This window comes from Mus caroli, unplaced genomic scaffold (genome assembly GCF_978045245.1).
Source record: "Mus caroli unplaced genomic scaffold, Mus_caroli_1 scaffold_1, whole genome shotgun sequence".
NCBI lineage: Eukaryota > Metazoa > Chordata > Mammalia > Rodentia > Muridae > Mus > Mus caroli.
The window spans coordinates 20510807-20532804 of record NW_028227256.1 but is presented as its reverse complement, the minus strand read 5'-3'; the positions used below and the strand labels follow the sequence as shown (position 1 = coordinate 20532804).

Here is a 21998-nt window from a genome sequence, read left to right as displayed (position 1 = left end):
AGCATTCCCGCTCCTTATCACTTAAAAAAACAACCAGAAGAGGGCAGTCCAGAGACAGTGATTAATTAAAAAATGGTAATTAAAACGATTCTAAGCCTACTCCTCGTTACAAATGTTCGGGAAACCTAATTATATGTTTAGGGAGAAAAAGAGCAACAGTAGAGTATGCCGTTCAAATCACATTCAAATATATTTCAGGATAAAAGGAAATGCGTGGGATCCTGAGAGATAACAACGGCGTGCATGTGGGGGGGAGATGTTCTCACAGCAGCAAGGAAGCACAACCCAGTACTTCCAAATGGGCTAAGAGACAGAGGGAAAGGAAATATGCATCAGGCTACAGAAGCTTGGGAATTAAGGGGTAGACATTAAGCAAGAATTAGGCATAAAAGACACAGCACAGTTTAGAAACCAGCTTGAACATGTAGCATTAACATAGACTGGTGCCTCTCATGAAGTAGAAGGTAAGATGATACTTAGGATAGATAGTTGCACCAAGTTAGTACAGCAAGAACAATCTCCATAGTGTGAAACATGAGTTCAGAAGAAGGGAGTACTGCAGGGAAATCTGATGTTACATATAAGGTAAGTAATCCACAGCAGGCCTGTGCTGTCTCAGTGTTTATCTGTCATATTAGCTTTTCTTCACCCTTTCTCATGGCTTTGAGTTGTTCTGTGTGCTTCTTTCTCCTCTGTTCCATTATACGATGTCACTAGAAGCTGGTAGAGAGAGACTGTGAGGTGGTATTGCTTTTAAAATCCAGTAGGTTTTAGTTTTGAGCAGCAGAAAATGCCTGGTGTGAGTGGTAGAGAATCCTGCACTGCTTACCATCGCAGAGTAGTGGTGGTCCGCGAAAATGGGCTTCCCATAAGGATTTTTCATTTTCATAGGAACCAGATGTGGATTCATGCAGTCCTGACCTCTAGAGATAGCCTTAAGTCTTCTTCAGTCCTCCAGAGCCCCTTTCATCTATACAGGGATAGCAGCTGCCCAATGAAACTATCTCAAACTCCAGAGCGCTCTGTTATGTCCTCATCTAGATAGACCTTTACATAGTTAATAATTCTTTATATTGAATTCTACAAGCTTAAATTACTGGTGAGCACTTTGTTGACCCCCTTGACCTTGTCTCAGTCCCTGGGTCTACAGAGGAAAATCTCTATCTATCTCTCTCCATCTCCATGTCCATCTCCATGTCCATCTCCCTGTCCATCTCCCATCTCCATCTCTATCTATCTATCTATCTATCTATCTATCTATCTATCTATCTATTAAATACACATTTACATATATCAAATAATTGATATGTATATATAAACATATGTGCTTATATTTGTATATATACTATATATAATTTTATATTTGTAGATATTACATTTATATAAATATATTTTATGATCATATATAAATATTGCGAGACAATTAAGGTTTTAAAGGAAGATTATGATTTATCAGAATTTTTAACTTTTAACTCTAAGCTGACAGATTTATCTTAAAATATGTTCCGAGAGCATCAGAGTCAAGAAAATTTAGACATGTGGCTTGTTTATAAAAGGGAAAGCCAGGAGGTTTGGGGCATGCTAGTCAGAGGGATTAAGAATAATTCCAGAGGGGACCCAAGGATAGAGAAATCCGAGAAAGACTAAGAGGAAATGAACAGGATTTAGGACTACACAAGGTTGATACAAAGACATGAAATGTAAAAAGGTAATTCACCCTGTCAGGGGTATCAATAGTTTAAGACATGGGTTCTGATGAGCATGGCAGCAGGAAGAGCTGGTATCAGGAAGAGGATGATGGCTTGGTTCATTTTTTCTGTGGATAAAAATGACAACTGGGTCAAGATATCTGGGAGGAAATGAAGATAAAGGCACGGAGCCCTGGAAGAAGTTGATATAAGAAAGAGGCATTGCGTGCTTGATGTTTAGTGAATGTCTACTGTATTCCAGAAGGGGTTGGGTGTGGAGCTGATTCAACACAGTCATAGTTTTCTACCGTAGGCAAGCATACCCCCCTCAGATGTGCAGCCTGCTCTTCCAAGGGCCCAGTTGGCGTGCCAGAGTTCTACTAATTGGAAAGTTTAATTTAGACATTCTGATACCCAGCCTAACTCTTCCTGCTGCTCTTACATCCTCTGTGGACTCACTGAGCACTTAGCAATTGCCCTTGTGCTTCCTCTGAGCAAAGTGAAATCTCAGCTCCTTATTGACATGACTTCTGGAGCAGGCAGCATGCTTCGCTTCTTCCTATAGGACTCTCCACAGGTATACTCTTCACAGCTCTACTCTAAAGGGTAAATCTTTTGGCTGTGGGACTTAGGACACCAGCCAGCTTTCAGTCTGACCTCAGCATCCCTTCCCAGCATCCTGCAGCTGGGTTATGTAAAAGGCAGGCACTGTGAGCATCCCTTTGAGTGTCCATTGGGCTTTCTCTTGGGCTCAAACCAAGGAAGAGCCAATTAGGAAAATGGAAAAATGCCCAAATCATGAAAACAAACATCTATTCAAACTCTCCTTTCATTGGGGAATGATAAAATTTTACTGGCAATGCTATAAATGCCTAGCAAGTTTGTGTTTATCCTACCAACTGCCATTTTATCAGATGCTAAAAAGGTATTGAGAGAATTAGAGAAATTTTAATCAAGCAACAACATGGCTGCTCTGGCAAGGGATCACACCCAAAGATCATCTAAATCTATATGATCTGGCTGGAATACAGACTGCCCTTAGTACACACTTTTAATCCCTAATGATGAAGGTAAGGTTAGTTTGCAGAAAGAAAAAAAACCCAGCCATGTTTAAATGTGATGTCTAATTGAGAGGCAGACAAAGTGTCGAGTCAGAGAAAGATTTGACAGAATAAGTCAGAGATAGGATAAACCCAACACTCAAGAAAACAGCACAAGAAAGAAAGAGGACTTAAGTGATCAGGGAGAGAAAACAAACTAGACACAGGTTAACACAGAATGAGCTGAAAAATGAGAAGGAGCCACAAGATTAGAACCAATTGCCAAAGTTAGTGTGAGGCCAAGTAGAGCATTTGAGGGAGACACTGAGAGAAGCTGGATTGAAACAGTCAGCCTGAAGGATTGGATTATACATAGTATTATACATAGTCCATACCTAGGCCTTGGGATAGTTAGAACAGAGAAAGAAATGCTCTGGGCTCAGTCCAAGCCATGTATTTGTACAGCTTGGATAATGGCTGTCATTTCATCCTTTCATCTGAGGAAATAAAAGTGATATTTATAGATAGGTAGTACAGAATGTGTTGGCATGTCCAAGAGAGATACTCTAAAATATTCATTCTTTGATTCTTTAAAGGAGAAACCCTCGTTCAAATGTCAATCAGTTATCTATTGGTTTTGTAACCTCTAGAGCATCACCTATCTTCTCTGTGCCTTTGTTTTCTCCAAAGTGACATGGATACACAACACTAAAAGCCTCTATTAGATATTGTCAAAGTGCTTAGAAAAGTATATGACCCCATAGTTGACACTATATAAATGTTAATATCATGCACATCCTACAGACTAGTATATCTCACATACACAACTTATTTAGTTAGTCCTGATGTTTATATCTGAGTCCTTGGGTTCAGGTTTCTAGAATAGATGGCCCCACTCCTGAAGAATTATACTTTATTTAAAAGACAAGATTTGTGTTTGTGAAAATATAGTGAAGAAGGAGCATACGGTTTTTTAAAAAGCAATTTCAGGCGCATAAACAGCGTAATATAGGGGAAAAGGTGGTCAGTACTTATGCACAGGCTTACCCAGGACCTGACCAGGTGGAAAATAGGTCTGTGTGTATGGGGGTTGGGGGGTCAGGGTGGAGTGTAGAAGAAGGTGGTCAAGGAGAAGTTGAGCTTTTCTTGTCAAAAGGTCCCCATTCTGTGTGTGTGTGTGTGTGTGTGTGTGTGTGAGAGAGAGAGAGAGAGAGAGAGAGAGAGAGAGAGAGAGAGAGAGAGAGAGAGAGAGAGAGAGAGGGTATGTGCATTAGTATGCAGGTTCCCCACAGACAGAGACTATAGATGTCTGATTCCTTGGAGCTGGGCTTATGGGTGATTGGTACTGGGAACCAAACTTAGGTCTTCAACAGCAGTAGATGCTTTAAACCCCTAAACCATCTCTCTAGCCCTTGCCCTGAAGTAAGAAGACAAGCATGAAGGAGACCTTCCATAAGAGGCCATGCCTCTGAATCATTTTGGTAACCCGGGAGAATAACCAGGTTCTCAGGCTTACTTGTGTAGTGTGTGACGATGGTGTTTCCCAGCAAAGCCTTCAGGAAGATGAGAGGAAATGTTCCATATAATTCATTTGGCACAGTGCCCAGGCCAGAGACAGTGCCCAAAGTGTGTCATCATCCTTACCTATTCAAGCCAGTGCAAAGCTGAGAGATGGGGGTTGTAAATGAATACAGAGATGTGAAAGTTGCTTCCAAACTTTTGTTTGTATACTTGGGTCCTTGTGCCCGTAGCAAACAAAACATATTTTTTTTTAATAGCTTCGAGATTTGACTTGAATTCTCACTATTATTTTAGCTGTGATTAGAAAAGCTGGAATAATAAACCACAGAGAGATTGTAGGCAAAGACTTCTGTGAGGCTTTGGAAATGAACACAAGCCAACATTCCGTCATTTTCTCTCTGATTACAAGTCTCCCTTTTCTCTCCTCTTAGAAGAAAGGAAAACACCTCTTGACAGCCTTGGTTCAGAAATAGTGCCTGGCATTGTTGTAACAAGCACATTCGTTATGCCCGAGAAAGCCTGTGGAGAGCACTAATGGCATTTATAAAGGCACAAGGGTGAAGCTCCTGGGGAGGCAGTTGCATTACGTGCCGTGTACACGATTCTGTGTGCTTAATTTGTGAAGAACAGACTTACTATTTGTCGACTTTTGCTTTGGGGTTGTTGTTGTTGTTTGTGTTGTTTGTTTGTTTTTCTTTTTTCTTTTTTTTCCCGAGACTCTCAACTCTCCTTTGCGTTTTTCTTAAAGTAGCCTTTGCTTAGTCTCCAGCAAGGGTGCTGAAAGTGAGCATCGTAGCTTAAGTTTTGCGCCACTGACTCCAAAGTCAACAAAGCATGATGGGAAAGCAAAAACAAGTGGAGAATTAATGGCGTTTGCTTTAGAGCTGGTATTTCTTTAAGCACAGTGCACTATGGTGTGTTCATTCTTCTTTTGCTGTCAGTGTAAACTGAGCTCCTGGACTCAAAGGGCACTAGAGTGACAAGGTAGCTTCGTGTTGGCTTGATAACTCTGCACAGTTGATAGATGTGGATGCGGGTCTTGTTAACTAGCACCAGGCCATAGTAGAGCTCAGGATTACCCAAGAACATGGATTCGGCTGCTCTTCCCTTCAGTCTCCCCTGTTTTCATCCTCACTCAGTGTTGTGAACATTCTTCGATGGGAAATGAATGGAACTATTAAAAGACCTCAAGGGGATCTCAGAATTGGCAAGTGCCCCTGGGAGCACTCAACCCAGAAGCTTGTCTGAGGTGGTGGGTAAAAACAAGAGAGGAAGGCCTTGCTCGAGAACTTGAATCTAGCTCCCTCTGTGCTTCCAAACAAGTCAAGACCTGACAGATGGAAATTCTGCAAGGCTCCTGTCACAGTAATGGTGACAAGGACCATACTTGTGAAATCTGTTCATTTGCTGCCTTCACTCAGTACGTCTCTGTGCCTAGGTTTTTTTGTTTTTTTGTTTTTGTTGTTGTTTTGTTTTCTGTGCAGATTGGAGCCACAGGGGCAGAGATTCTGAAGGTTTTTCTAGTTCCAGCTTCGGATATATTCATGATTTTGAATACAGACATGAATCTTTCCCAGAGATTCTTTTCATGAGTGTTTGGGTGTAGCCAGACAGGTCCTTTTCTTCTGGAGAGCCTGTGCAGTTCCCTGCCTCTGGTGAATGCACAGCCAATCCCCTTTAAAGAACATCCCTTAACTCCCCTTTTCTTCACCATGTTATTCTGCAACATAAGTGCCGAGGGAGGAGAGGGCATCACCGCTATAGTCTTCCACTTGGTGACTCTGCTGCTATACTAGGTACCCAATAGACATCCTCAGAACATGGATCAGAATCATCGTCGATACTGCTTTGCATCCTTCTCACAAAGCCTTATCAAACCACAACTCAATCTTTGGTCTTACCTTGTAGACTCAATTTCACTCTGGGCACTTCTCAATACTGAATCTGACAGACAAGACATGAAGATCTGTAATGCCACGTGGGCTCTGTCTTTGAGACAAGCTCTAGATGTTGGTACCTGTCTTCACTGTAGGCTCTAAAGAGCATCTGATGCAGAGATGACAGTTTGGTATGCTTTGTTCGTGCCATGATCTCTGAGTGTTGAGTTCCATCTTTGGACTCACCTTCCAGGAACTACTCTTTCCCTGTGGCTCTTACTTTACTATGGAGATTAATTATTCTAGGTCCCTAGTTCTTCTCTGTCTTGCCTAGGTTAAACATCACTCACCTCATGGATCTGTGCTGTCCACTATGGAAATCACTGTCCTGGCAGTTTGATACAGTAATGTCTCCTAAGATATTTGTCTTGGGCTGGGAAGACATCTGAGTCAGTAAAAGACTTGATCTGCAAAGATGAGGACCTAAATTCAATCCTCAGAGCCCACTACAGAAAAGAAAAGGCTAAGCATGGTATCACATGCTTGCAATCCTAACCCTGGGAATATATAGACAAGAAGATCCTAGAGCTTGCTAGCCAGGCCAATGAGAAACTCTGTCACAAAAGAACATGAATAGCAACTGAGGAATACAATCTGAGGTTGTCCTCTGACCCTACATAGGCATGTACACACGTGTTTGTGCACTAACAGACAGACAGATAGACACACACACACACACACTATTTGTCCTCTGATCCAGTCTATCTGCTAGTGTTTCAGTATTCCTGTTCTGTGATGTGTCTTTTGTTGAGTTATTCATATTTCCTGAGCTGGACTGCCATCCCAAGGACCTATGCTGTGCTTCATCATAACCTGCCATCTGTTGAGAGAAAAGTAGCAGCGATGAGTAGATCCCAGTAGATTGCTGGCCAGGCAGTGTAGCCAGGTTAAGCAAGAAACTCTGTCTCAAACGAATGAACACAACACTGGAGGGCTATGGAGGAAGAAACCTGGTGCCAGCTTCTGGCCTCCACTTGCACATGTACAAGCCTGTGTGACCCCCATCAGGTAACATACACATGTGCAGACACAACATCCCTTCCCTTAAAAAGAGAAAAGAGGGAACAGCATGGGAGGAGAATCAGATGTGTGGGGTTGCCATGGGATACTCCAGGGTGAGTCCTGCAGGCTACCAGTGCAGGTTATAGAGGAGTTTGGACATGGAAGAACTGAGCTCTGATGCTCTGCATTCTAAAATGTTTTTCTTTCTATAACAACAAGAGGAAAGCTATTGTCCTTTCCTGTCTTTCACAGACTGATGAATGAAGTACACACAATAAGGCCTGTGAAGACCTCTTTAGGCTTAAAAGCATTAATAAGTGTGGAGGTGAGCAAAATGGCTTTGTTGACCACAGTTTTCTCTGTACCTGCTGCTATCCCTAGTGCCTAACATGATGACCTAACCAGAGGAAGTGATAAACAGAGGATGTTCAGGGTACATTCTGCTGGGGACCGCCTATGTTTAGCTACAGACCAGCTCATCTGTAGGAGGAAGGGCATTCTGGGGACAAGCTTTGATTTTCTTCTTGCTGAACTTTCAAATTATGGTATAAGCTTACAGAAATGTTTATTCTTGATCTTTTTAGAAAGAGTCCAAGGGAAACAAAACCAACCCCGTTATGATCCTCTTTCCTTCCTGCCCTCCTTTCTTCTGAACCAAGGAAGAACTGCTTGGGTCTCTATGGGTCTGTCTTACTTTGAGCACACAGGGCTCGGAAGAATGGGTATTACAAGAAGGATATTGTTTGTCACAGGGAGTGGTAAAGTAGTGGATAGCTCAATGGAGAAGTATGTACCAGTAAAACAGCACAAGAGGTTTGCTTGTGCTTAAGGGCTAGAGGTTACACAACTTGTTACCATCAGAGGCCTGGAAAGATTTCTGGATTTTCTAAGAAAGAGAGAGGTAATAAACTTTCCGGGTTGATTTGCAGGCAATTCTTGCAAGGCCTCTTCTGCTTCTTTGTTCACTGTATAAACTGTGGCAAAAAAATAGAAAAGTATACACACTTGCAAAACAATGTGAACAGCATTCTTTTCCAGGGAGTACTTGAGCTGAGGACCCTGGACTTTTTAGCACATAGGCCCTATGCAATAATAACAACATTAGCAATTCAAAGCAAGCTGACATGACAGTTCATTAGTGACTAGTACATTAACCATTGAGCATAGCTTACCATTGGTTGGTTGTCTCAGTTATTAACTCTTGAGAATACAACGTTTCAATGCCATCTTCAAATGGGAAATGATGAAAAAACTAAAACCAAATTGCAAAGCTGAATTGATCCACTATCCAAATGCTTAGAAGCTCAAGAAGAAAGTGCCATCATCAGACTTGCCTGCTTCCTTGTGAGAAAGAATGTTGGCAGTGGAGGGACTAGAAGAGCAGGCTGGCCAAGGAGGAAGCCCTGAGGCACACTGAAGCAGCCTCGAGGCTCATCAATAGCAAAACTGGACTGTACAGGTTTCTTTCCAAATGAGTTGATTTGAGCTGTTCTTGTCAAATCAACCAGATACAAAGTATAGTGATACATTATAAAGTATATAGTAGCTTCTTTGACTAAAGTAAATCTTGTTTCTATCATTTTTTTAGGTTCTTCAAGAAAGGGTTTCTCTGTGTAGCCCTGGCTATCCTGGAATTCACTCGTTAGATCAGGCTGGCCTGGAACTTAGAAATATGCCTGCCTCTGCCTCCCAAGTGCTGGGATTAAAGTCATGTGCCACCATTGCCCGGATTTTTCTTTTTTCTTTTTTTTTTCTTTTTTTTTAAATTTTTAATATTTTTATTACATATTTTCCTCAGTTACATTTCCAATGCTATCCAAAAAGTCCCCCATAGCGCCCCCCACTTCCCTACCCACCCATTCCCATTCTTTTGGCCCTGGCATTCCCCTATATTGGGGCATATAAAGTTTGCAAGTCCAATGGGCCTCTCTTTCCAGTGATGGCCGACTAGGCCATCTTTTGATACATATGCAGCTAGAGTCAAGAGCTCCGGGGTTCTGGTTAGTACATCATGTTGTTCCAACAATAGGGTTGCAGATCCCTTTAGCTCCTTGGGTACTTTCTCTAGCTTCTCCATTGGGAGCCCTGTGATACATCCAATAGCTGACTGTGAGCATCCACTCCTGTGTTTGCTAGGCCCCGGCATCGTCTCACAAGAGACAGCTATATTTGGGTCCTTTCAGCAAAATCTTGCTAGTGTATGCAATGCTGTCAGCGTTTAGAAGCTGATTATGGGATGGATCCCTGGATACGGCAGTCTCTAAATGGTCCATCCTTTCATCACAGCTCCAAACTTTGTCTCTGTAACTCCTTCCCTGGGTGTTTTGTTCCCAATTCTAAGAAGGGGCACAGTGTCCACACTTCGGTCTTCATTCTTCTTGAGTTTCATGCGTTTAGCAAATTGTATCTTATATCTTGGGTATCCTAAGTTTTGGGCTAATATCCACTTATCAGTGAATACATATTGTGTGAGTTCTTTTGTGATTGTGTTACTTCACTCAAGATGATGCCCTCCAGGTCCATCCATTTGGCTAGGAATTTCATAAATTCATTCTTTTTAATAGCTGAGTAGTACTCCATTGTGTAAATGTACCATAATTTCTGTATCCATTCCTCTGTTGAGGGACATCTGGGTTCTTTCCAGCTTCTGGCTATTATAAATAGGGCTGCTATGAACATAGTGGAGCATGTGTCCTTCTTACCGGTTGGGACATCTTCTGGATATATGCCTAGAAGAGGTATTGCTGGATCCTCCGGTAGTACTATGTCCAATTTTCTAAGGAACTGCCAGACTGATTTCCAGAGTGGTTGTACAAGCTTGCAATCCCACCAACAATGGAGGAGTGTTCCTCTTTCTCCACATCCTCGCCAGCATCTGCTGTCACCTGAATTTTTGATCTTAGCCATTCTGACTGGTGTGAGGTGGAATCTCAGGGTTGTTTTGAGTTGCATTTCCCTGATGATTAAGGATGTTGAACATTTTTTCAGGTGCTTCTCTGCCATTCGGTATTCCTCAGGTGAGAATTCTTTGTTCAGTTCTGAGCCCCATTTTTTAATGGGGTTATTTGACTTTCTGGAGTCCACCTTCTTGAGTTCTTTATATATATTGGATATTAGTCCCTTATCTGATTTAGGATAGGTGAAGATCCTTTCCCAATCTGTTGGTGGTTTTTTTGTCTTATTGATGGTGTCTTTAGCCTTGCAGAAGCTTTGCAGGTTCATGAGGTCCCACTTGTCAATTCTCGATCTTACAGCACAAGCCATTACTGTTCTATTCAAGAATTTTTCCCCTGTGCCCATATCTTCAAGGCTTTTCCCCACTTTCTCCTCTATAAGTTTCAGTGTCTCTGGTTTTATGTGAAGTTCCTTGATCCACTTAGACTTGACCTTCGTACAAGGAGATAGGAATGGATCGATTCGCATTCTTCTACATGTTAACAACCAGTTGTGCCAGCACCATTTGTTGAAAATGCTGTCTTTCTTCCACTGGATGTTTTTAGCTCCCTTGTCGAAGATCAAGTGACCGTAGGTGTGTGGGTTCATTTCTGGGTCTTCAATTCTATTCCATTGGTCTATTTGTCTGTCACTATACCAGTACCATGCAGTTTTTATCACAATTGCTCTGTAGTAAAGCTTTAGGTCCGGCATGGTGATTCCACCAGAGGTTCTTTTATCCTTGAGAAGAGTTTTTGCTATCCTAGGTTTTTTGTTATTCCAGATGAATTTGCAGATTGCACTTTCTAATTCGTTGAAGAATTGATTTGGAATTTTGATGGGGATTGCATTGAATCTGTAGATTGCTTTTGGCAAGATAGCCATTTTTACAATGTTGATCCTGCCAATCCATGAGCATGGGAGATCTTTCCATCTTCTGAGATCTTCTATAATTTCTTTCTTCAGAGACTTGAAGTTTTTATTATACAGATCTTTCACTTCCTTAGTTAGAGTCACGCCAAGATATTTTATATTATTTGTGACTATTGAGAAGGGTGTTGTTTCCCTAATTTCTTTCTCAGCCTGTTTATTCTTTGTGTAGAGAAAGGCCATTGATTTGTTTGAGTTAATTTTATATCCAGCTACTTCACCGAAGCTGTTTATCAGGCTTAGGAGTTCTCTGGTGGAATTTTTAGGGTCACTTATATATACTATCATATCATCTGCAAAAAGTGATATTTTGACTTCATCTTTTCCAATTTGTATCCCTTTGATCTCCTTTTGTTGTCGAATTGCTCTTGCTAGGACTTCAAGTACAATGTTGAATAGGTATGGAGAAAGTGGACAGCCTTGTCTAGTCCCTGATTTTAGAGGGATTGCTTCAAGCTTCTGACCATTTACTTTGATGTTGGCTACTGGTTTGCTGTAGATTGCTTTTATCATGTTTAGGTATGGGCCTTGAATTCCTGATCTTTCCAAGACTTTTATCATGAATGGGTGTTGGATCTTGTCAAATACTCAATAAAGTTCTTGCTAACCGAATCCAAGAACACATCAAAACAATCATCCATCCTGACCAAGTAGTTTTCATCCCAGGGATGCAGGAATGGTTCAATATACGGAAATCTATCAACGTAATCCAGTATATAAACAAACTCAAAGACAAAAACCACATGGTCATCTCCTTAGATGCCCGGCTTTTTCTATCATCTTTTATCTATCACATATCTACCGATCTGACTCTATCATTTACCTATTATCTATCTATCCATCCATCCATTATCCATCTGTCTTCATATAGAATCAAGTTCTGTACCTTAAATCAATCAATCTATCTATCTATCTATCTATCTATCTATCTATCTATCTATCTATCTATCTATCCATTACCCATCTGTCTTCATTTATCTATGTATATATCCATCCCATAGAATCAAGTTGTATACCTTAAATATTCAACATAAAGATTATTTTTAGAGTTAAAAAGAGGCCAGTGAGATTGTTTGCTGGGTAACAGTGCCCACTACAGGAGCCTGTCAACCTGAGTTCAGTCCCTGGAACCCACAAAAAAGGTGGACAGAAAGAACTGACTATACAAAGTTGTCCCCTGATCTTTGTACCCCACACCCTACTCTCATAACTACAAAAACAACAAATACAACATTATTAATAATAAAACATAAAAGCTACAAACTATTGAAAGTAGTCTCAGAAGGTTTCCAAAGATGTATTCTTAGAGATATTTATATCAGTTTTTCCATAAGAGCTCATTCTTCATGAGCATTAAAAACAATAAGGGCTTAAGGGGCATTTTCCATCTCTTATATTTCAAGAGAACAGCTCTTATCCAGAGGCAAGAAACAGTTTATGCTAGATGATCCATTAATCCCTGAACCAAGACCATAAATGAAATGGTTTATGGAAAAAAGAATTAAAGAATTTACAGTCTTTGTCAAAACCTAAAAATAACTTCCATTACTTTTCTGTTTCAAATAAAGATTCATAGGCAGATCCAGAGAGTAATGATTTTCCAATTAAAAAGCTTTATGTGCTTTTCAAATAGAGGACTAAAGCAAGGGAGGTCAGGCTCTTTCTTGAGGAAATAGGAAGAATGTTCTGGAAGGGGGCTATAATAGCACAGCAGGAGAGAACAATCATTTGAGGAAGGCTTACTGAAAATATTTACAGACACAGTAAAGCTGGTTAGTCTTAACTCTTTATTAGTAGGATAACGACTCCCCAAGCAACTTACACAGAGTGGAGGTAGGGTCTAGAACTTAATTATGAGAATAAGTCATACTTGTCATTAGCAAAGCAGCTTGCAATCCAAAATAGTCTCTCTAGATATGCTTCCTTATTGTCAAGGGAAAGAGACATTTTCTTCAGTTGTGTGCCCTTTGGCAAGCTTGCAACACTGTAAATAGCCCCTCATGTATGTTTCAGTTAAGTAACTCTGAAGCTCAGTAGTACATGTGGGTGTGCACATGCACACACACACACACACACACAAACACACACATCAGCAGTGATTGTCACTCTCTCAGTTAGTTGTAATTGTCAATTTGACTAGCATATAGTTGTCTGAAAGGAAAACATCAGGAATTGTTTCCATCAATTTACCAGTGGATATACCTGTGGGCGATGATGTAGGGATAAGAATGGTGTTTGGGTTAGGGTCTCAGTAGTTGGCAAAAAAACCTGACTCAAAGATCATGGTTTTAAAATATCTTGTCTAGATTTATTTTCTAGACAATGTTACTTTGCTTAAAACAGACACTGAATCATCATTGATTCAGGTTGGAAAGATGACTTAAAATTCATCTGAATTTTTTGGTAACCTTTTCATTGAAATGTAAGCACACATATTGAAAAGTCTCCAAGTCCCTTGCTTCATGATAGCTTTCCAATAAAAAACATGCACATGTTCAGTAACAGGACATTTGTAGAATTGCAGATGATCTCTTGGGCCCTTTTCAAGGCACAGCCCACTCCACCCACTTAAGGTCAAATATTTACATATTCACCTGATAAATCAATAAACTGAGATCTGTGATGGATGAAGTTCCATGCTGCATAAATGATTTACCCAAGAGCAAATTACTAGTGAGAACATGAAAGGATGGTCTTGTGTAGTCCAGTCTGGTGTTTTCTCACCAATCAAGTTAATTAATGAACTAAATGACATTAACTTAATCCCATCGAATTTACCTATACAAATTAATGGCCCCCCAAAATGGAAAACTATAGTAATGGTCCCCAAAATGTTTTATTCAACTTGTTCCATAAAGAGAAAATGGAAGAATGCCCTAAAGCTGTTTATAAAGCTTGTATTAACCTGATACGAGAAAAAGACAAAAAAAAATCTATTAATATCCCCTTACATAATGAATATTATATATTATGCATTACATACTGATGCAAGCATTCTCAATAAGATATTTGCAAACTAGATTCAAGATAAGTGCATCGTCACCAAGTTGGCTTCTTTTCCACGGGTGCAGAGTTGCTTTGACCCATGTGTTTTAGTCAGGGTTTGCTAGAGGAACAAGCCCAAGGAGATGTGTGCGTGCGTGCGTGCGTGCGTGCATGCGTGCGTGTAATCATTGAAGAAGACATCATGGATGTGAGAGGAAGTTGGTATCACAGGGGAGGCTTTGAAGGGTTGGAGTAGAATGTGGGGTAGAAATGATGTTAATTCAGCACTTACATATGACATTCTCAAAATGAAACTTATTTATAGAAAGACATGCTTTCGAGAGAGGCAAAAGGAAAAGTCATCCATTAGGGTAAAGTTACAGCATATGTATCCAGCAAAGAGTTTATATCCAAATAACCATTTCAACTCACTAATCAACTAAACAACAAATGAATAAGAATACAAAGATAATAGAACAGAAACATTACAAAAATGACTTAAAAAACAAATATGAAAATTAAGATATTTCTATTTCACATTTTCCTATCAAGAAAGTGCAGCTGAAATCAACAAGATGACAGTGCCAACCTCTGAGACAGTAGGAGAGGGCAGATTGGAAGCTAGGGCACAGGATCAACAGAAAGGGTGATGGGAAGACATTTCATCATGGTGAAACAGTCTTGTAGCTTTTTCTTAATTAAGCTTCTTCTTTTGCCGTTTCCTGCAAGCGTATAATACCTGGTCTCCACTTGTTCTTGCCGCCACCTTCAGTCAACCCCTCTCCTCCCTGTTCAGTTCCCCACCCTTACTAAGCCTCTTCTCATTCAGATCTCTTTGTTTGTTTGTTTTCATCCCACTGGGTTTCACAGGGATGTCTCTGTGGCCTTGGGATTGGAATGACCCACTGGAGTCCTGTGAGTACACCAGTGGTAACCTCACAGAAGACAGTGGCTCCCCTGGCCCACAGTAAATCAGTAGCACGCATGGCCTGCCTTGTGTAGACCGAAAACTGCTAAGTAAGAAGCTAGGAAGTAGGAAATCACAAAAGGAGACGTTTAATTAAGAAAAAGATATAAAATTGTTTCTCCTTGCTGTGAGTTCATGGTTATATTTTCTATAACCATTATATATCTAGAGAATGGGACTTCACTGCATTTCCCCTCGTCTTCTGGCTCTTACGCTCTTTCCATCCTCTCTTCCGCGATGTTCCCTAGGCTTTAGAAGACATAGTATAAATTACTTAATGTAGACCTGAACTTAATTTAGACTTAATTTAGATCTGTCCTCATTCTCAGCATCTAGGGAGCCATGGATGACTATATTCACTATCATTTACTGATTAGGGATGAAAGTAGCCTTTGACTAAAGATAAATTATAGAACATGAGTGCACATGTGCACACGTGTGCGTGCACACACACACACACACACACACACGCCCTATTCACTCTAGGGTTGTCTGTATATGCTTGTATATAGGGATGTCCACTTGGGATTGGATAATTTGTCAGGGCATTTATGTTGGGGTTGGTCTGGTGCTACTATGTATCCAAATGCTAAATACTGTATCCCAAGTGTAAACTTTGACTCTCAAGTTATCCCTGATTGGTTAATAAAAGTTGCTGACCGCCTGTAGCTGGGCAGAAGAGGGGTAGGCAGGGCAAGAGTTCCTGGGCTTGAAGTCTCAGGTAGGAACCATGACCATGTGGCAGAGCAAAGGGAGGAAGAAGGACATCACCAGGGGGTGGTATAAACTGTGAACATGTGGCTAAGCAGGAGCAGCACAAATGGAAGAGATTCAAGCATTTATGAGGATTTTAGCAGGGAAGAAGACAAGATAACTTAGTGGATTGATATATGCCCAGCTGTAATGCTATAAGGTTTGTTATAAATATAAAAGGTCTACAGGTCTTATATTTGGAAAATAGTGGGTTAAAGAACAACTGTTACTGTAATGCTTTCCTGTATTAATTAATATACACAGAATATTAATATTCATTATACATGCTCATCCATGGAGAAGAACCATTTTCCCTTTCTCAGAGGTCATTAATCTTCATTTGTAGCTCTTCATCCAAGGGTGGAGTCTTGTGAGATTTCCCCCACCCATGTCAGCATTTCAACTGGTATTCAGGTCTTGTTTAGGCAACCACATTGTTAAGATTTTATGGGTACTATCTCAGCAGATATCCTTGTCCTCTGACTCTTGCAATATTTCTGCCCTCTTCTTCATCAATGTTCCCTGAGTGTCCAGTGTAGGGGATTTTACTATAGATTCATCAATTGAGAATGGGCACCTCATGATCTGAATTTTGCTCAGTTGTGGATTTCCATAATAGTCTACCTGAAAAGCAAACAAACAAAGAAAAAAAGCTTCTTTGATGAGGGGTGAGGGCTATAGCCCTCTGAGTATAAGGATAAGTACCTAGAATGCAGTGGCAGGTTGCCTGGTTTATAGAGGTGGCATAAGTAAGCTTCCTCTAGGGTCCATGGCTGCTACATGTTAAAAAAATTAATAATATAGAAAATTATTTTGAAAATGTTAAAAATGAAAAAGTTAGAGGCAAAAAAGTTTTTAGTCTCGATGAAATACATTTATCAGTTTGTTTCAATAATAAGGTATATTACTATGGAAATCTTTTCCTTACCTCAGTTCACAAAAATTTTTAGAACTGTCTTTTCCTAGAACAGTTGTAGTTTTAGTTTCTAAAGAATGTCTGTAGTCCACAACAAGGTAGTTTTTATATATTAGGTGATGAATAGTTGAGGATAATCTATTATACTGGTGTGTTCCAGCATAATTTAGAAACTGTCCTTAAGTTACTTTGGGCTTCAAAAGGAAGTAACATCCTAAAAGAATAGGGAGGACGTTGGTGAACACAGTGAGGGAGAGAGAGGGCGGTGAGTGATGATAGAGAAAGGGTAGGCTAGATCTAGAAAGGTCTTATGAACCTTGATACATTTTATTTTATTCTAAGATAATTTAATTGCTTCAAAGCTTTAAGCAGACATTGCATGACCTGGTTTTGAAATAAATGATGTTTATTGTGTTCTAACTAGTTCAGTAAGCTCACCCTGATAAAGGTCACAGCTGACCATGTGCTAGGAACTAACTTTGATTTGGTTGTACTTTTTTTTCCCCAGTGAGGAACATTTTGGCCCACGATGCAATAATTCTCATTAACCTTTCCCTTCTCTCTTGGAAGAGACAATCAAATGAGGCCAATGCACCTTCTGGGATGCTAACTTACATGTATGGCTGCCAGAAGTTGTTGCCAAGGCTGTTAAAAATTCTACCCGGTGCTTTACGTCCTTCTGGCTGCCTTCCTTCGTCCACTTCATTGCCAAGGTAAACACTGTGCTAGTACCAGTAGGAAAAGACTTCAGAAGACTTCATAGTTATGAGAAATTGCATCACGTTAGTGATTATTACCTGCTGTACTTGAAGTACATGAAATAAAACAAACATGAAGGATCTAAGACAAGAGTTTCTACCTTAAAGAAAATTGTCAATAATGTCCTGTCTTTGAATTCCAACAGACAGTAGTTATCCATCTGTGCTTAGCATATTTTTGTGGGGTGCAGCAAACTTTATTGAGGGTATTCAAGAGACCAGGGAGGGCTCCCCAAGCCCCTCCTGTTATTATGGGGGTCTGGGGTGGAAATTGTGAGGGAGATGCTCAGTGTTGGGGGCCAAGTTAGGACAGGAACTCCTCAGCAACTGAGGGCCTCTCTCTTGCCCTGTCCTTGCTCCGGTGGGTGGACCAGTGTTTCTCACTCCTTGGAGGCCATGTAGGCCATGAGGTCCACCACCCTGTTGCTGTAGCCGTATTCATTGTCATACCAGGAAATGAGCTTCACAAAGTTGTCATTGAGAGCAATGCCAACCCCGGTATCAAAGGTGGAAGAGTGGGAGTTGCTGTTGAAGTCACAGGAGACAACCTGGTCCTCAGTGTAGCCCAGGATGCCCTTTAAAAGGCCCTCAGATGCCTGCTTCACCACCTTCTTGAGTTCATCATACTTGGCAGATTTCTCCAGGCGGCATGTCAGATCCACAATGGATACATTGGGGGTAGGAACATGGAAGGCCATGCCAGTGAGCTCCCCATTCAACTCTGGGATGACCTTGCCCACAGCTTTGGTAGCACCAGTGGATGCAGGAATGATGTTCTGGGCAGACCCATGGCCATCACATCACAGCTTTCCAGGGGGTCCATCCACAGTCTTCTGAGTGGCAGTGATGGCATGGACCATGGTCATGAGTCCTTCCACAATGACAAAATTGTCATGGATGACCTTGGCCAGAGGGACTAAGCACAGTGGTGCAGGATGCATTGCTGACAATCTTGAGTGTGTTGTCATATTTCTCGTGGTTCACACCCAGCACAAACATGGGGGCATTGGCAGAAGGGGCAAAGATGATGACCCTTTTGGTCCCATCCTTCAAGTGGGCCCCGGCCTTCTCCGTGGTGGTAAAGACACCATTAGACTATCCAACATACTCAGCACCTGCATCACCCCATTTGATGTTAACAGAATCTTGCTCCTGGAAGATGGTGATGTGGCGTCCCATTGATAACAAACTTCCCATTCTCAGCTATCTGTGCAAATTGAATTTACCATGGGTGGAGTCATACTGGATCATGCAGACCATGTAGTTGAGGTCAATGAAGGGGTCATTGATGACAACACTCTCTACTTTCCCAGATGCAGAGCAACCCTGGTAACCAGGTATCCAATACAGCCAAATCCTTTCACACCAACTTTCACCATCTTGTCTATAGGACGAGGGTGGCACTGCACAAGAAGATTCAGTTATCTCTGGGAACAGGGAGGAGCAGAGAGAATGTGCTTAGCATATTTTAATTAGCACAATGTTCTCTAGGGTCATTCATGTTGTTGCAAATGGCAGAGTTTGCTTTTTTAATAAAAAGGCTGGATAATACTCATTGTGTGAGTTTATATATATGCATACATAATAAGTATATTATACCTAAAATTTACATTTTTATGTATTATATATAATAAAATATATACTAATACTTGTTTTATTCTAGCAGCTTCATATTTTCAGGTCTTATATTTAAATATAAGTATTATCCACATTTAAAAAATCCATTCATCTATCAATAAGTATTCAGTTTGTTTACATATCTTACTTACTGAGAACAATACTGCAATGAACTTGGATGTGAAGTCATTTTCAACAAATGAGTTTTAGTTCCTTTGTATATAGTCCTAGAAAGGAGACTTTGAATTTCCTCTTTCCCTCCAGGAATTCCCAAAGTGTTTCCAAAATGCCTGCTTCTGGTGCTGGATTCAGGTTTTCCTTTCTCCACATTCTTGCCAATACTTGTTGACATCATTTGTTAGTTCCTCTATATTAGTCAATCTAAGAGATATAAGGGACCTTAGTGGTATCTTTGCAATTTTATGAGGTCTCATTTTTCAATTCTTGATCTTACAGCATAAGCTATTGTTGTTCTGTTCAGGAAAATTTCCCCTGTGCCCATGTCCTCAAGGCTCTTCCCCACTTTCTCTTCTATTAGTTTCAGTGTCTCTGGTTTTATGTGGAGGTCCTTGATGCACTTGGACTTGAGCTTTGTACAAGAAGATAAGAATGGATCGATTTGCATCCTTGTACATGCTAATGGCCAGTTGAGGCAGCACCACTTGTTGAAAATGATCTTTTTTCCACTGGATGGTTTTAGCTCCTTTGTCAAAGATCAAGTGAACATCGGTTCATTTCTGGGTCTTCAATTCTATTCCATTGATCTACCTGCCTGTCACTCTACCAACACCATGCAGTTTTTAATCACAATTGCTCTGTAGTATAGCTTGAGGTCAGACATGGTGATTCCACCAGAGGTTCTTTATTGTTTTTGCCAAGGAGCTGAAGGGGTTTGCAGCCCCATAGGAAGAACAACAATATGAACCAGCCAGTACACTTGGAGCTCCCAGGGACTAAACCACCAACCAAAGAGTACACATGGAGGGACCCATGGCTCCAGCCGCATACGTAGCAGAGGAAGGGCTTGTTGGTCATCTATGGGAGGAGAGGCCCTTGGTCGGTGAAGGTTCGTTGCCCCAGTATAGGGGAATGCCAGGGCCAGGAAGCACGAGTGGGTGGGTTGGTGAGCAGGGGGAGGGGGAGGGGCTAGGGGGTTTCCTGAGGGGAAACCAGGAAAGGGGATAACATTTGAAATGTAAATAAAGAAAAATCTAATAAAGAGGTGATATCTTATTGAAGTTTCAATTTGTATTTTTCTGATAATCAAAGTGGTTGAACATTTGTTAATATTCCTGTTGGTCATTTGTAGAAACTGTTTTACTTTAAAATTGTTTTTATTTTATTTTCTTCTATTTCTGTCTCTCTGATCTCTCTCTCTCTCTCTCTCTCTCTCTCTCTCTCTCTCTCTCTCTCTCTCTCCCTCCCTCCCTCTGTCCTGACCCCCATCCCATGTGTGTGTGTGTGTGTATGTCTGTGTGTTTGTGTGTGTGTGTGTGTGTGTGTGTGTGTGTGTGATTGGACTTAAGGCATGCTCAATAACAGCGACTTCATGCCTAGGATTGTAAATCTAGCCAAACACTGGTAGCTGGAAGGCACATAGACCCTAGAGAAGAACCTGCTACTGAGATTTCCCTAAACCAATATAACTTTTATGTTATAGTGAGAAATAAGTGTAGATCTCACCCCTTACCAAAGAAACTTCACTTTGCAATAGATGGAAACTATTACAGAGATCCACAATTGGTCAAAATGCAAAGAATATGTATATACATATACATACACACTGATGATATACTATATATGTCATCTGATGATATATTAAATGTTGTTAAAGAGATATAATTTCTAATAACCTCTAGTATATCATCTAATAATGATGACTTCGCTAAGCTACCTAGCCAACCTGCTGCCCTACCTTCAGACTCCTTTTAGCCATTCACATGACCCCAGTAAGAAAACTGGTTTCCATAGATCTATACTTTTGAAACTCCCCATCAACGACCTCAGCCACTGTCCTTACTTCAGGTCTTCAGCCTGGTGGATACAAGTATGTATCAAAAGAAAGCCAACATCTAATTCCAGATGCTAAGGTCTAATTCCAAAATCACAAACAATATTTTAAAAAAGAACAGTTTGTTGTAATGGTCCCTAGTGAGAACAATTTAGATGGAACCCAAGACACAGAATTCAAAACAGCAATTATAAGCATGCTCAAAGAGCTCAGGGAATCTAAAGAGGTTACAAATGAAGACCCGAATGAACTTAAGGAGGACCTGAAGGAACTTGTGAATGAAGTCCAAGAAAACACAAACAGCAGAATGAGATAGTGAGAACCAATTATCATATGAGAATTGAATTCATCAAAGACATAGAAATACTAAAGAAAACCCAACCTGAAATGAAGTTGGAAATGAAAAAAAACTCATTTGGTTAAATAATAATTCAACAGACAGCTTAACAGAATGGGTCAAGTTGGAGACCAAATATCAGGGCTTGAAGTCACCGTAGAGAATTGGATCATGTGATCACAGATGATGATTTAGGAAAAAAAAAATCATGAAGGCAACATTCAGGAACTTTCAGATATGGTGAAAAGACAAAACCCCATAAATGTCAGAAATAGAATTAACAGATGAATTCAAATCCAAAGGTATAAAACACATCAGCAACATAAAATGATAAAAGTGAATTCCCCAAATCTAGGGAAAGAAATGGCCCCTCACGTCCAAAAAGCATAGGGAACATTCAATAGAACTAGAAAAGAAATTTCCCATACCATGTCCAGTTAAAATGCTAAATATACAGACTAACAGGGGGTCTTGGAAGATCCAATTAAAAGTAGGCTGAAGATCTGAACAGAGAATGTTCAAATGAAAAAGTACAAATAGCTCTGGTTAAACGAAATGGGTCACCTAACAGACCTCAAAGTCATGAATCTGAGAAGATGACT

The 21998-nt window shown here is 40.5% G+C and overlaps 1 pseudogene; it reads left to right on the top strand.

The window, feature by feature from the left end:
- LOC147006018 (uncharacterized) overlaps window positions 1-18351 on the top strand; it is a 196010-nt pseudogene extending 177659 nt beyond the window's left edge.
- Window positions 18352-21998: the final 3647 nt, after the last annotated feature.